This window comes from Electrophorus electricus, chromosome 26 (assembly GCF_041902795.1).
Source record: "Electrophorus electricus isolate QZ-2024a chromosome 26, ASM4190279v1, whole genome shotgun sequence".
Taxonomy (NCBI): Eukaryota; Metazoa; Chordata; class Actinopteri; order Gymnotiformes; family Gymnotidae; genus Electrophorus; species Electrophorus electricus.
The window spans coordinates 2,951,208-2,964,568 of record NC_137522.1 but is presented as its reverse complement, the minus strand read 5'-3'; the positions used below and the strand labels follow the sequence as shown (position 1 = coordinate 2,964,568).

General features: G+C 42.2%; 8 non-coding genes across 8 annotated transcripts; all 8 read right to left on the bottom strand.

Moving 5' to 3' along the window:
• Nucleotides 1-511: 511 nt before the first annotated feature.
• trnar-acg (transfer RNA arginine (anticodon ACG)) lies at nucleotides 512-584 on the bottom strand. Its single transcript has one exon. It is a non-coding gene; the product is annotated as a tRNA-Arg (tRNA).
• Nucleotides 585-1,920: 1,336 nt separating this feature from the next.
• trnar-acg (transfer RNA arginine (anticodon ACG)) lies at nucleotides 1,921-1,993 on the bottom strand. The gene has a single exon. It is a non-coding gene; the product is annotated as a tRNA-Arg (tRNA).
• Nucleotides 1,994-3,329: 1,336 nt separating this feature from the next.
• Nucleotides 3,330-3,402, bottom strand: trnar-acg (transfer RNA arginine (anticodon ACG)). The gene has a single exon. It is a non-coding gene; the product is annotated as a tRNA-Arg (tRNA).
• A 1,336-nt stretch (nucleotides 3,403-4,738) lies between these two features.
• On the bottom strand, nucleotides 4,739-4,811 carry trnar-acg (transfer RNA arginine (anticodon ACG)). The gene has a single exon. It is a non-coding gene; the product is annotated as a tRNA-Arg (tRNA).
• Nucleotides 4,812-6,147: 1,336 nt separating this feature from the next.
• On the bottom strand, nucleotides 6,148-6,220 carry trnar-acg (transfer RNA arginine (anticodon ACG)). Its single transcript has one exon. It is a non-coding gene; the product is annotated as a tRNA-Arg (tRNA).
• A 1,336-nt stretch (nucleotides 6,221-7,556) lies between these two features.
• trnar-acg (transfer RNA arginine (anticodon ACG)) lies at nucleotides 7,557-7,629 on the bottom strand. Its single transcript has one exon. It is a non-coding gene; the product is annotated as a tRNA-Arg (tRNA).
• A 1,336-nt stretch (nucleotides 7,630-8,965) lies between these two features.
• trnar-acg (transfer RNA arginine (anticodon ACG)) lies at nucleotides 8,966-9,038 on the bottom strand. Its single transcript has one exon. It is a non-coding gene; the product is annotated as a tRNA-Arg (tRNA).
• Nucleotides 9,039-11,772: 2,734 nt separating this feature from the next.
• On the bottom strand, nucleotides 11,773-11,845 carry trnar-acg (transfer RNA arginine (anticodon ACG)). The gene has a single exon. It is a non-coding gene; the product is annotated as a tRNA-Arg (tRNA).
• Nucleotides 11,846-13,361: the final 1,516 nt, after the last annotated feature.

The following is a 13,361-nucleotide window of genomic DNA, read 5'->3' as shown; positions in this document are numbered from 1 at the left end:
GACGGGGATAAAGGATGAGAAAGTAATTTAAGGACAGGACATGTTTGCTGCTGCTAAATTGCTTGGATTAAGAGATTATGGGTTGACAATCAATCCATCTTTCATCATTTCTGATAGGGGAATGCCAAAGTCTCTTTCAGCAGGGTGTAGCATTTCACTTAAGCTTTATATGTTGCAACCAAATGCTTTTTGCCCCCTATTTTCCCTCATGAAACCATAAACTATCATTACCATACCAGGAGTGGAACGCATGCCGCCAGGGTGAAAACTAGGAATCCTGACCGCTAGACCATATAGGAAAGGTGATGTATATGAGAGGCCCAATGCCAAGACATGACCACCTATACAAGATTCTGACCAATGGCATGATGCTCAATTCAGAGGCTGCAAGTTGCTTCAAATTTGAAAGCGATTGGGCGGCCTGAATGGTGCTTTCACTCAAGTTGACGTTTTAGAAATCCTGTGATAAAGACACTAAGTCTTCAATATGGTAGAATCATTAAAAGATAAACGAGCCAGCCAGGAGTCGAACCTAGAATCTCCTGATCCGTAGTCAGACGCGTTATCCATTGCGCCACTGGCCCTGCCGAGCACGCTGTCTGTATGATGTCTGTATACAATTACTTTTCGTTGTTCTGTCAATAAGAACTGAGAGTGGCAGAGAAGGCTGTCCACCCGGAAGTGGCTGGCTCAAAATGCTGCCGTGACCCGGAGTCGAACCGGGGTTCCTGCGGCCACAACGCAGAGTACTAACCTCTATACGATCACGGCGATGCTCTCTTTGCAGATTGCCTCGGGCTGTTGCGTTGTCGCCACTAAAATGTTACATTTGTAATGTTGGAAACACAAGCATGCCTTTCTCAGTAATTTGCAACCACAACTTTTGATGGCCACCTTTTTGTATCTACTCTAAATCACCCAGTGCCCTTAATCTGCATAAGATAGTATGCTTGCATCAAAATCCAAGAAACTATTGTATTCTAAGGTGCTGAGGCTTGAAATCCAAGATGGCTGTCAATTCCAAGCATGCTACCAATGTCTCTCGTATATCTTTTCAAAGTTACTACTCAAAAAGGCTTAAAAGGATTAGAAAAAATATTTGTGTCAAACACATTATGGTGAACATCATCAGGTTCATTTCAACTAGTTTTCCATGATATTTGAGTTTTTATGCTTTAGAAACCAATTGTGCACTTAAGGGGCTATCAGTCAACAAATGCATTGGATGAAACATGCATGTTTGCAGAAAAAACAAAACAATCCATGTAGCTTGAAGGCAAAAGCTTCTCAGCTATCCCTGTAACTCATCTTTTCTAGCCTCAGTAACAGCTTCTTTCGCTCTTCAAAGAGGGCCCTTATTAACAAGATAGTAAACAATCGAGGCAGTTTCTCAACTGCTAGGGACTAAAGACGGGGATAAAGGATGAGAAAGTAATTTAAGGACAGGACATGTTTGCTGCTGCTAAATTGCTTGGATTAAGAGATTATGGGTTGACAATCAATCCATCTTTCATCATTTCTGATAGGGGAATGCCAAAGTCTCTTTCAGCAGGGTGTAGCATTTCACTTAAGCTTTATATGTTGCAACCAAATGCTTTTTGCCCCCTATTTTCCCTCATGAAACCATAAACTATCATTACCATACCAGGAGTGGAACGCATGCCGCCAGGGTGAAAACTAGGAATCCTGACCGCTAGACCATATAGGAAAGGTGATGTATATGAGAGGCCCAATGCCAAGACATGACCACCTATACAAGATTCTGACCAATGGCATGATGCTCAATTCAGAGGCTGCAAGTTGCTTCAAATTTGAAAGCGATTGGGTGGCCTGAATGGTGCTTTCACTCAAGTTGACGTTTTAGAAATCCTGTGATAAAGACACTAAGTCTTCAACATGGTAGAATCATTAAAAGATAAACGAGCCAGCCAGGAGTCGAACCTAGAATCTCCTGATCCGTAGTCAGACGCGTTATCCATTGCGCCACTGGCCCTGCCCAGCACGCTGTCTGTATGATGTCTGTATACAATTACTTTTCGTTGTTCTGTCAATAAGAACTGAGAGTGGCAGAGAAGGCTGTCCACCCGGAAGTGGCTGGCTCAAAATGCTGCCGTGACCCGGAGTCGAACCGGGGTTGCTGCGGCCACAACGCAGAGTACTAACCTCTATACGATCACGGCGATGCTCTCTTTGCAGATTGCCTCGGGCTGTTGCGTTGTCGCCACTAAAATGTTACATTTGTAATGTTGGAAACACAAGCATGCCTTTCTCAGTAATTTGCAACCACAACTTTTGATGGCCACCTTTTTGTATCTACTCTAAATCACCCAGTGCCCTTAATCTGCATAAGATAGTATGCTTGCATCAAAATCCAAGAAACTATTGTATTCTAAGGTGCTGAGGCTTGAAATCCAAGATGGCTGTCAATTCCAAGCATGCTACCAATGTCTCTCGTATATCTTTTCAAAGTTACTACTCAAAAAGGCTTAAAAGGATTAGAAAAAATATTTGTGTCAAACACATTATGGTGAACATCATCAGGTTCATTTCAACTAGTTTTCCATGATATTTGAGTTTTTATGCTTTAGAAACCAATTGTGCACTTAAGGGGCTATCAGTCAACAAATGCATTGGATGAAACATGCATGTTTGCAGAAAAAACAAAACAATCCATGTAGCTTGAAGGCAAAAGCTTCTCAGCTATCCCTGTAACTCATCTTTTCTAGCCTCAGTAACAGCTTCTTTCGCTCTTCAAAGAGGGCCCTTATTAACAAGATAGTAAACAATCGAGGCAGTTTCTCAACTGCTAGGGACTAAAGACGGGGATAAAGGATGAGAAAGTAATTTAAGGACAGGACATGTTTGCTGCTGCTAAATTGCTTGGATTAAGAGATTATGGGTTGACAATCAATCCATCTTTCATCATTTCTGATAGGGGAATGCCAAAGTCTCTTTCAGCAGGGTGTAGCATTTCACTTAAGCTTTATATGTTGCAACCAAATGCTTTTTGCCCCCTATTTTCCCTCATGAAACCATAAACTATCATTACCATACCAGGAGTGGAACGCATGCCGCCAGGGTGAAAACTAGGAATCCTGACCGCTAGACCATATAGGAAAGGTGATGTATATGAGAGGCCCAATGCCAAGACATGACCACCTATACAAGATTCTGACCAATGGCATGATGCTCAATTCAGAGGCTGCAAGTTGCTTCAAATTTGAAAGCGATTGGGTGGCCTGAATGGTGCTTTCACTCAAGTTGACGTTTTAGAAATCCTGTGATAAAGACACTAAGTCTTCAACATGGTAGAATCATTAAAAGATAAACGAGCCAGCCAGGAGTCGAACCTAGAATCTCCTGATCCGTAGTCAGACGCGTTATCCATTGCGCCACTGGCCCTGCCCAGCACGCTGTCTGTATGATGTCTGTATACAATTACTTTTCGTTGTTCTGTCAATAAGAACTGAGAGTGGCAGAGAAGGCTGTCCACCCGGAAGTGGCTGGCTCAAAATGCTGCCGTGACCCGGAGTCGAACCGGGGTTGCTGCGGCCACAACGCAGAGTACTAACCTCTATACGATCACGGCGATGCTCTCTTTGCAGATTGCCTCGTGCTGTTGCGTTGTCGCCACTAAAATGTTACATTTGTAATGTTGGAAACACAAGCATGCCTTTCTCAGTAATTTGCAACCACAACTTTTGATGGCCACCTTTTTGTATCTACTCTAAATCACCCAGTGCCCTTAATCTGCATAAGATAGTATGCTTGCATCAAAATCCAAGAAACTATTGTATTCTAAGGTGCTGAGGCTTGAAATCCAAGATGGCTGTCAATTCCAAGCATGCTACCAATGTCTCTCGTATATCTTTTCAAAGTTACTACTCAAAAAGGCTTAAAAGGATTAGAAAAAATATTTGTGTCAAACACATTATGGTGAACATCATCAGGTTCATTTCAACTAGTTTTCCATGATATTTGAGTTTTTATGCTTTAGAAACCAATTGTGCACTTAAGGGGCTATCAGTCAACAAATGCATTGGATGAAACATGCATGTTTGCAGAAAAAACAAAACAATCCATGTAGCTTGAAGGCAAAAGCTTCTCAGCTATCCCTGTAACTCATCTTTTCTAGCCTCAGTAACAGCTTCTTTCGCTCTTCAAAGAGGGCCCTTATTAACAAGATAGTAAACAATCGAGGCAGTTTCTCAACTGCTAGGGACTAAAGACGGGGATAAAGGATGAGAAAGTAATTTAAGGACAGGACATGTTTGCTGCTGCTAAATTGCTTGGATTAAGAGATTATGGGTTGACAATCAATCCATCTTTCATCATTTCTGATAGGGGAATGCCAAAGTCTCTTTCAGCAGGGTGTAGCATTTCACTTAAGCTTTATATGTTGCAACCAAATGCTTTTTGCCCCCTATTTTCCCTCATGAAACCATAAACTATCATTACCATACCAGGAGTGGAACGCATGCCGCCAGGGTGAAAACTAGGAATCCTGACCGCTAGACCATATAGGAAAGGTGATGTATATGAGAGGCCCAATGCCAAGACATGACCACCTATACAAGATTCTGACCAATGGCATGATGCTCAATTCAGAGGCTGCAAGTTGCTTCAAATTTGAAAGCGATTGGGCGGCCTGAATGGTGCTTTCACTCAAGTTGACGTTTTAGAAATCCTGTGATAAAGACACTAAGTCTTCAACATGGTAGAATCATTAAAAGATAAACGAGCCAGCCAGGAGTCGAACCTAGAATCTCCTGATCCGTAGTCAGACGCGTTATCCATTGCGCCACTGGCCCTGCTCAGCATGCTGTCTGTATGATGTCTGTATACAATTACTTTTCGTTGTTCTGTCAATAAGAACTGAGAGTGGCAGAGAAGGCTGTCCACCCGGAAGTGGCTGGCTCAAAATGCTGCCGTGACCCGGAGTCGAACCGGGGTTGCTGCGGCCACAACGCAGAGTACTAACCTCTATACGATCACGGCGATGCTCTCTTTGCAGATTGCCTCGTGCTGTTGCGTTGTCGCCACTAAAATGTTACATTTGTAATGTTGGAAACACAAGCATGCCTTTCTCAGTAATTTGCAACCACAACTTTTGATGGCCACCTTTTTGTATCTACTCTAAATCACCCAGTGCCCTTAATCTGCATAAGATAGTATGCTTGCATCAAAATCCAAGAAACTATTGTATTCTAAGGTGCTGAGGCTTGAAATCCAAGATGGCTGTCAATTCCAAGCATGCTACCAATGTCTCTCGTATATCTTTTCAAAGTTACTACTCAAAAAGGCTTAAAAGGATTAGAAAAAATATTTGTGTCAAACACATTATGGTGAACATCATCAGGTTCATTTCAACTAGTTTTCCATGATATTTGAGTTTTTATGCTTTAGAAACCAATTGTGCACTTAAGGGGCTATCAGTCAACAAATGCATTGGATGAAACATGCATGTTTGCAGAAAAAACAAAACAATCCATGTAGCTTGAAGGCAAAAGCTTCTCAGCTATCCCTGTAACTCATCTTTTCTAGCCTCAGTAACAGCTTCTTTCGCTCTTCAAAGAGGGCCCTTATTAACAAGATAGTAAACAATCGAGGCAGTTTCTCAACTGCTAGGGACTAAAGACGGGGATAAAGGATGAGAAAGTAATTTAAGGACAGGACATGTTTGCTGCTGCTAAATTGCTTGGATTAAGAGATTATGGGTTGACAATCAATCCATCTTTCATCATTTCTGATAGGGGAATGCCAAAGTCTCTTTCAGCAGGGTGTAGCATTTCACTTAAGCTTTATATGTTGCAACCAAATGCTTTTTGCCCCCTATTTTCCCTCATGAAACCATAAACTATCATTACCATACCAGGAGTGGAACGCATGCCGCCAGGGTGAAAACTAGGAATCCTGACCGCTAGACCATATAGGAAAGGTGATGTATATGAGAGGCCCAATGCCAAGACATGACCACCTATACAAGATTCTGACCAATGGCATGATGCTCAATTCAGAGGCTGCAAGTTGCTTCAAATTTGAAAGCGATTGGGCGGCCTGAATGGTGCTTTCACTCAAGTTGACGTTTTAGAAATCCTGTGATAAAGACACTAAGTCTTCAACATGGTAGAATCATTAAAAGATAAACGAGCCAGCCAGGAGTCGAACCTAGAATCTCCTGATCCGTAGTCAGACGCGTTATCCATTGCGCCACTGGCCCTGCCCAGCACGCTGTCTGTATGATGTCTGTATACAATTACTTTTCGTTGTTCTGTCAATAAGAACTGAGAGTGGCAGAGAAGGCTGTCCACCCGGAAGTGGCTGGCTCAAAATGCTGCCGTGACCCGGAGTCGAACCGGGGTTGCTGCGGCCACAACGCAGAGTACTAACCTCTATACGATCACGGCGATGCTCTCTTTGCAGATTGCCTCGTGCTGTTGCGTTGTCGCCACTAAAATGTTACATTTGTAATGTTGGAAACACAAGCATGCCTTTCTCAGTAATTTGCAACCACAACTTTTGATGGCCACCTTTTTGTATCTACTCTAAATCACCCAGTGCCCTTAATCTGCATAAGATAGTATGCTTGCATCAAAATCCAAGAAACTATTGTATTCTAAGGTGCTGAGGCTTGAAATCCAAGATGGCTGTCAATTCCAAGCATGCTACCAATGTCTCTCGTATATCTTTTCAAAGTTACTACTCAAAAAGGCTTAAAAGGATTAGAAAAAATATTTGTGTCAAACACATTATGGTGAACATCATCAGGTTCATTTCAACTAGTTTTCCATGATATTTGAGTTTTTATGCTTTAGAAACCAATTGTGCACTTAAGGGGCTATCAGTCAACAAATGCATTGGATGAAACATGCATGTTTGCAGAAAAAACAAAACAATCCATGTAGCTTGAAGGCAAAAGCTTCTCAGCTATCCCTGTAACTCATCTTTTCTAGCCTCAGTAACAGCTTCTTTCGCTCTTCAAAGAGGGCCCTTATTAACAAGATAGTAAACAATCGAGGCAGTTTCTCAACTGCTAGGGACTAAAGACGGGGATAAAGGATGAGAAAGTAATTTAAGGACAGGACATGTTTGCTGCTGCTAAATTGCTTGGATTAAGAGATTATGGGTTGACAATCAATCCATCTTTCATCATTTCTGATAGGGGAATGCCAAAGTCTCTTTCAGCAGGGTGTAGCATTTCACTTAAGCTTTATATGTTGCAACCAAATGCTTTTTGCCCCCTATTTTCCCTCATGAAACCATAAACTATCATTACCATACCAGGAGTGGAACGCATGCCGCCAGGGTGAAAACTAGGAATCCTGACCGCTAGACCATATAGGAAAGGTGATGTATATGAGAGGCCCAATGCCAAGACATGACCACCTATACAAGATTCTGACCAATGGCATGATGCTCAATTCAGAGGCTGCAAGTTGCTTCAAATTTGAAAGCGATTGGGCGGCCTGAATGGTGCTTTCACTCAAGTTGACGTTTTAGAAATCCTGTGATAAAGACACTAAGTCTTCAACATGGTAGAATCATTAAAAGATAAACGAGCCAGCCAGGAGTCGAACCTAGAATCTCCTGATCCGTAGTCAGACGCGTTATCCATTGCGCCACTGGCCCTGCTCAGCATGCTGTCTGTATGATGTCTGTATACAATTACTTTTCGTTGTTCTGTCAATAAGAACTGAGAGTGGCAGAGAAGGCTGTCCACCCGGAAGTGGCTGGCTCAAAATGCTGCCGTGACCCGGAGTCGAACCGGGGTTGCTGCGGCCACAACGCAGAGTACTAACCTCTATACGATCACGGCGATGCTCTCTTTGCAGATTGCCTCGTGCTGTTGCGTTGTCGCCACTAAAATGTTACATTTGTAATGTTGGAAACACAAGCATGCCTTTCTCAGTAATTTGCAACCACAACTTTTGATGGCCACCTTTTTGTATCTACTCTAAATCACCCAGTGCCCTTAATCTGCATAAGATAGTATGCTTGCATCAAAATCCAAGAAACTATTGTATTCTAAGGTGCTGAGGCTTGAAATCCAAGATGGCTGTCAATTCCAAGCATGCTACCAATGTCTCTCGTATATCTTTTCAAAGTTACTACTCAAAAAGGCTTAAAAGGATTAGAAAAAATATTTGTGTCAAACACATTATGGTGAACATCATCAGGTTCATTTCAACTAGTTTTCCATGATATTTGAGTTTTTATGCTTTAGAAACCAATTGTGCACTTAAGGGGCTATCAGTCAACAAATGCATTGGATGAAACATGCATGTTTGCAGAAAAAACAAAACAATCCATGTAGCTTGAAGGCAAAAGCTTCTCAGCTATCCCTGTAACTCATCTTTTCTAGCCTCAGTAACAGCTTCTTTCGCTCTTCAAAGAGGGCCCTTATTAACAAGATAGTAAACAATCGAGGCAGTTTCTCAACTGCTAGGGACTAAAGACGGGGATAAAGGATGAGAAAGTAATTTAAGGACAGGACATGTTTGCTGCTGCTAAATTGCTTGGATTAAGAGATTATGGGTTGACAATCAATCCATCTTTCATCATTTCTGATAGGGGAATGCCAAAGTCTCTTTCAGCAGGGTGTAGCATTTCACTTAAGCTTTATATGTTGCAACCAAATGCTTTTTGCCCCCTATTTTCCCTCATGAAACCATAAACTATCATTACCATACCAGGAGTGGAACGCATGCCGCCAGGGTGAAAACTAGGAATCCTGACCGCTAGACCATATAGGAAAGGTGATGTATATGAGAGGCCCAATGCCAAGACATGACCACCTATACAAGATTCTGACCAATGGCATGATGCTCAATTCAGAGGCTGCAAGTTGCTTCAAATTTGAAAGCGATTGGGCGGCCTGAATGGTGCTTTCACTCAAGTTGACGTTTTAGAAATCCTGTGATAAAGACACTAAGTCTTCAACATGGTAGAATCATTAAAAGATAAACGAGCCAGCCAGGAGTCGAACCTAGAATCTCCTGATCCGTAGTCAGATGCGTTATCCATTGCGCCACTGGCCCTGCCCAGCACGCTGTCTGTATGATGTCTGTATACAATTACTTTTCGTTGTTCTGTCAATAAGAACTGAGAGTGGCAGAGAAGGCTGTCCACCCGGAAGTGGCTGGCTCAAAATGCTGCCGTGACCCGGGGTTGCTGCGGCCACAACGCAGAGTACGAACCTCTATACGATCACGGCGATGCGCTCTTTGCAGATTGCCTCGTGCTCTTGCGTTGTCGCCACTAAAATGTTACATTTGTAATGTTGGAAACACAAGCATGCCTTTCTCAGTAATTTGCAACCACAACTTTTGATGGCCACCTTTTTGTATCTACTCTAAATCACCCAGTGCCCTTAATCTGCATAAGATAGTATGCTTGCATCAAAATCCAAGAAACTATTGTATTCTAAGGTGCTGAGGCTTGAAATCCAAGATGGCTGTCAATTCCAAGCATGCTACCAATGTCTCTCGTATATCTTTTCAAAGTTACTACTCAAAAAGGCTTAAAAGGATTAGAAAAAATATTTGTGTCAAACACATTATGGTGAACATCATCAGGTTCATTTCAACTAGTTTTCCATGATATTTGAGTTTTTATGCTTTAGAAACCAATTGTGCACTTAAGGGGCTATCAGTCAACAAATGCATTGGATGAAACATGCATGTTTGCAGAAAAAACAAAACAATCCATGTAGCTTGAAGGCAAAAGCTTCTCAGCTATCCCTGTAACTCATCTTTTCTAGCCTCAGTAACAGCTTCTTTCGCTCTTCAAAGAGGGCCCTTATTAACAAGATAGTAAACAATCGAGGCAGTTTCTCAACTGCTAGGGACTAAAGACGGGGATAAAGGATGAGAAAGTAATTTAAGGACAGGACATGTTTGCTGCTGCTAAATTGCTTGGATTAAGAGATTATGGGTTGACAATCAATCCATCTTTCATCATTTCTGATAGGGGAATGCCAAAGTCTCTTTCAGCAGGGTGTAGCATTTCACTTAAGCTTTATATGTTGCAACCAAATGCTTTTTGCCCCCTATTTTCCCTCATGAAACCATAAACTATCATTACCATACCAGGAGTGGAACGCATGCCGCCAGGGTGAAAACTAGGAATCCTGACCGCTAGACCATATAGGAAAGGTGATGTATATGAGAGGCCCAATGCCAAGACATGACCACCTATACAAGATTCTGACCAATGGCATGATGCTCAATTCAGAGGCTGCAAGTTGCTTCAAATTTGAAAGCGATTGGGCGGCCTGAATGGTGCTTTCACTCAAGTTGACGTTTTAGAAATCCTGTGATAAAGACACTAAGTCTTCAACATGGTAGAATCATTAAAAGATAAAAGAGCCAGCCAGGAGTCGAACCTAGAATCTCCTGATCCGTAGTCAGACGCTTTATCCATTGCGCCACTGGCCCTGCCCAGCACGCTGTCTGTATGATGTCTGTATACAATTACTTTTCGTTGTTCTGTCAATAAGAACTGAGAGTGGCAGAGAAGGCTGTCCACCCGGAAGTGGCTGGCTCAAAATGCTGCCGTGACCCGGAGTCGAACCGGGGTTGCTGCGGCCACAACGCAGAGTACTAACCTCTATACGATCACGGCTATGCTCTCTTTGCAGATTGCCTCGTGCTCTTGCGTTGTCGCCACTAAAATGTTACATTTGTAATGTTGGAAACACAAGTATGCCTTTCTCAGTAATTTGCAACCACAACTTTTGATGGCCACCTTTTTGTATCTACTCTAAATCACCCAGTGCCCTTAATCTGCATAAGATAGTATGCTTGCATCAAAATCCAAGAAACTATTGTATTCTAAGGTGCTGAGGCTTGAAATCCAAGATGGCTGTCAATTCCAAGCATGCTACCAATGTCTCTCGTATATCTTTTCAAAGTTACTACTCAAAAAGGCTTAAAAGGATTAGAAAAAATATTTGTGTCAAACACATTATGGTGAACATCATCAGGTTCATTTCAACTAGTTTTCCATGATATTTGAGTTTTTATGCTTTAGAAACCAATTGTGCACTTAAGGGGCTATCAGTCAACAAATGCATTGGATGAAACATGCATGTTTGCAGAAAAAACAAAACAATCCATGTAGCTTGAAGGCAAAAGCTTCTCAGCTATCCCTGTAACTCATCTTTTCTAGCCTCAGTAACAGCTTCTTTCGCTCTTCAAAGAGGGCCCTTATTAACAAGATAGTAAACAATCGAGGCAGTTTCTCAACTGCTAGGGACTAAAGACGGGGATAAAGGATGAGAAAGTAATTTAAGGACAGGACATGTTTGCTGCTGCTAAATTGCTTGGATTAAGAGATTATGGGTTGACAATCAATCCATCTTTCATCATTTCTGATAGGGGAATGCCAAAGTCTCTTTCAGCAGGGTGTAGCATTTCACTTAAGCTTTATATGTTGCAACCAAATGCTTTTTGCCCCCTATTTTCCCTCATGAAACCATAAACTATCATTACCATACCAGGAGTGGAACGCATGCCGCCAGGGTGAAAACTAGGAATCCTGACCGCTAGACCATATAGGAAAGGTGATGTATATGAGAGGCCCAATGCCAAGACATGACCACCTATACAAGATTCTGACCAATGGCATGATGCTCAATTCAGAGGCTGCAAGTTGCTTCAAATTTGAAAGCGATTGGGCGGCCTGAATGGTGCTTTCACTCAAGTTGACGTTTTAGAAATCCTGTGATAAAGACACTAAGTCTTCAACATGGTAGAATCATTAAAAGATAAACGAGCCAGCCAGGAGTCGAACCTAGAATCTCCTGATCCGTAGTCAGACACGTTATCCATTGCGCCACTGGCCCTGCCGAGCACGCTGTCTGTATGATGTCTGTATACAATTACTTTTCGTTGTTCTGTCAATAAGAACTGAGAGTGGCAGAGAAGGCTGTCCACCCGGAAGTGGCTGGCTCAAAATGCTGCCGTGACCCGGAGTCGAACCGGGGTTGCTGCGGCCACAACGCAGAGTACTAACCTCTATACGATCACGGCGATGCTCTCTTTGCAGATTGCCTTGGGCTGTTGCGTTGTCGCCACTAAAATGTTACATTTGTAATGTTGGAAACACAAGCATGCCTTTCTCAGTAATTTGCAACCACAACTTTTGATGGCCACCTTTTTGTATCTACTCTAAATCACCCAGTGCCCTTAATCTGCATAAGATAGTATGCTTGCATCAAAATCCAAGAAACTATTGTATTCTAAGGTGCTGAGGCTTGAAATCCAAGATGGCTGTCAATTCCAAGCATGCTACCAATGTCTCTCGTATATCTTTTCAAAGTTACTACTCAAAAAGGCTTAAAAGGATTAGAAAAAATATTTGTGTCAAACACATTATGGTGAACATCATCAGGTTCATTTCAACTAGTTTTCCATGATATTTGAGTTTTTATGCTTTAGAAACCAATTGTGCACTTAAGGGGCTATCAGTCAACAAATGCATTGGATGAAACATGCATGTTTGCAGAAAAAACAAAACAATCCATGTAGCTTGAAGGCAAAAGCTTCTCAGCTATCCCTGTAACTCATCTTTTCTAGCCTCAGTAACAGCTTCTTTCGCTCTTCAAAGAGGGCCCTTATTAACAAGATAGTAAACAATCGAGGCAGTTTCTCAACTGCTAGGGACTAAAGACGGGGATAAAGGATGAGAAAGTAATTTAAGGACAGGACATGTTTGCTGCTGCTAAATTGCTTGGATTAAGAGATTATGGGTTGACAATCAATCCATCTTTCATCATTTCTGATAGGGGAATGCCAAAGTCTCTTTCAGCAGGGTGTAGCATTTCACTTAAGCTTTATATGTTGCAACCAAATGCTTTTTGCACCCTATTTTCCCTCATGAAACCATAAACTATCATTACCATACCAGGAGTGGAACGCATGCCGCCAGGGTGAAAACTAGGAATCCTGACCGCTAGACCATATAGGAAAGGTGATGTATATGAGAGGCCCAATGCCAAGACATGACCACCTATACAAGATTCTGACCAATGGCATGATGCTCAATTCAGAGGCTGCAAGTTGCTTCAAATTTGAAAGCGATTGGGCGGCCTGAATGGTGCTTTCACTCAAGTTGACGTTTTAGAAATCCTGTGATAAAGACACTAAGTCTTCAACATGGTAGAATCATTAAAAGATAAACGAGCCAGCCAGGAGTCGAACCTAGAATCTCCTGATCCGTAGTCAGACGCTTTATCCATTGCACCACTGGCCCTGCCGAGCACGCTGTCTGTATGATGTCTGTATACAATTACTTTTCGTTGTTCTGTCAATAAGAACTGAGAGTGGCAGAGAAGGCTGTCCACCCGGAAGTGGCTGGCT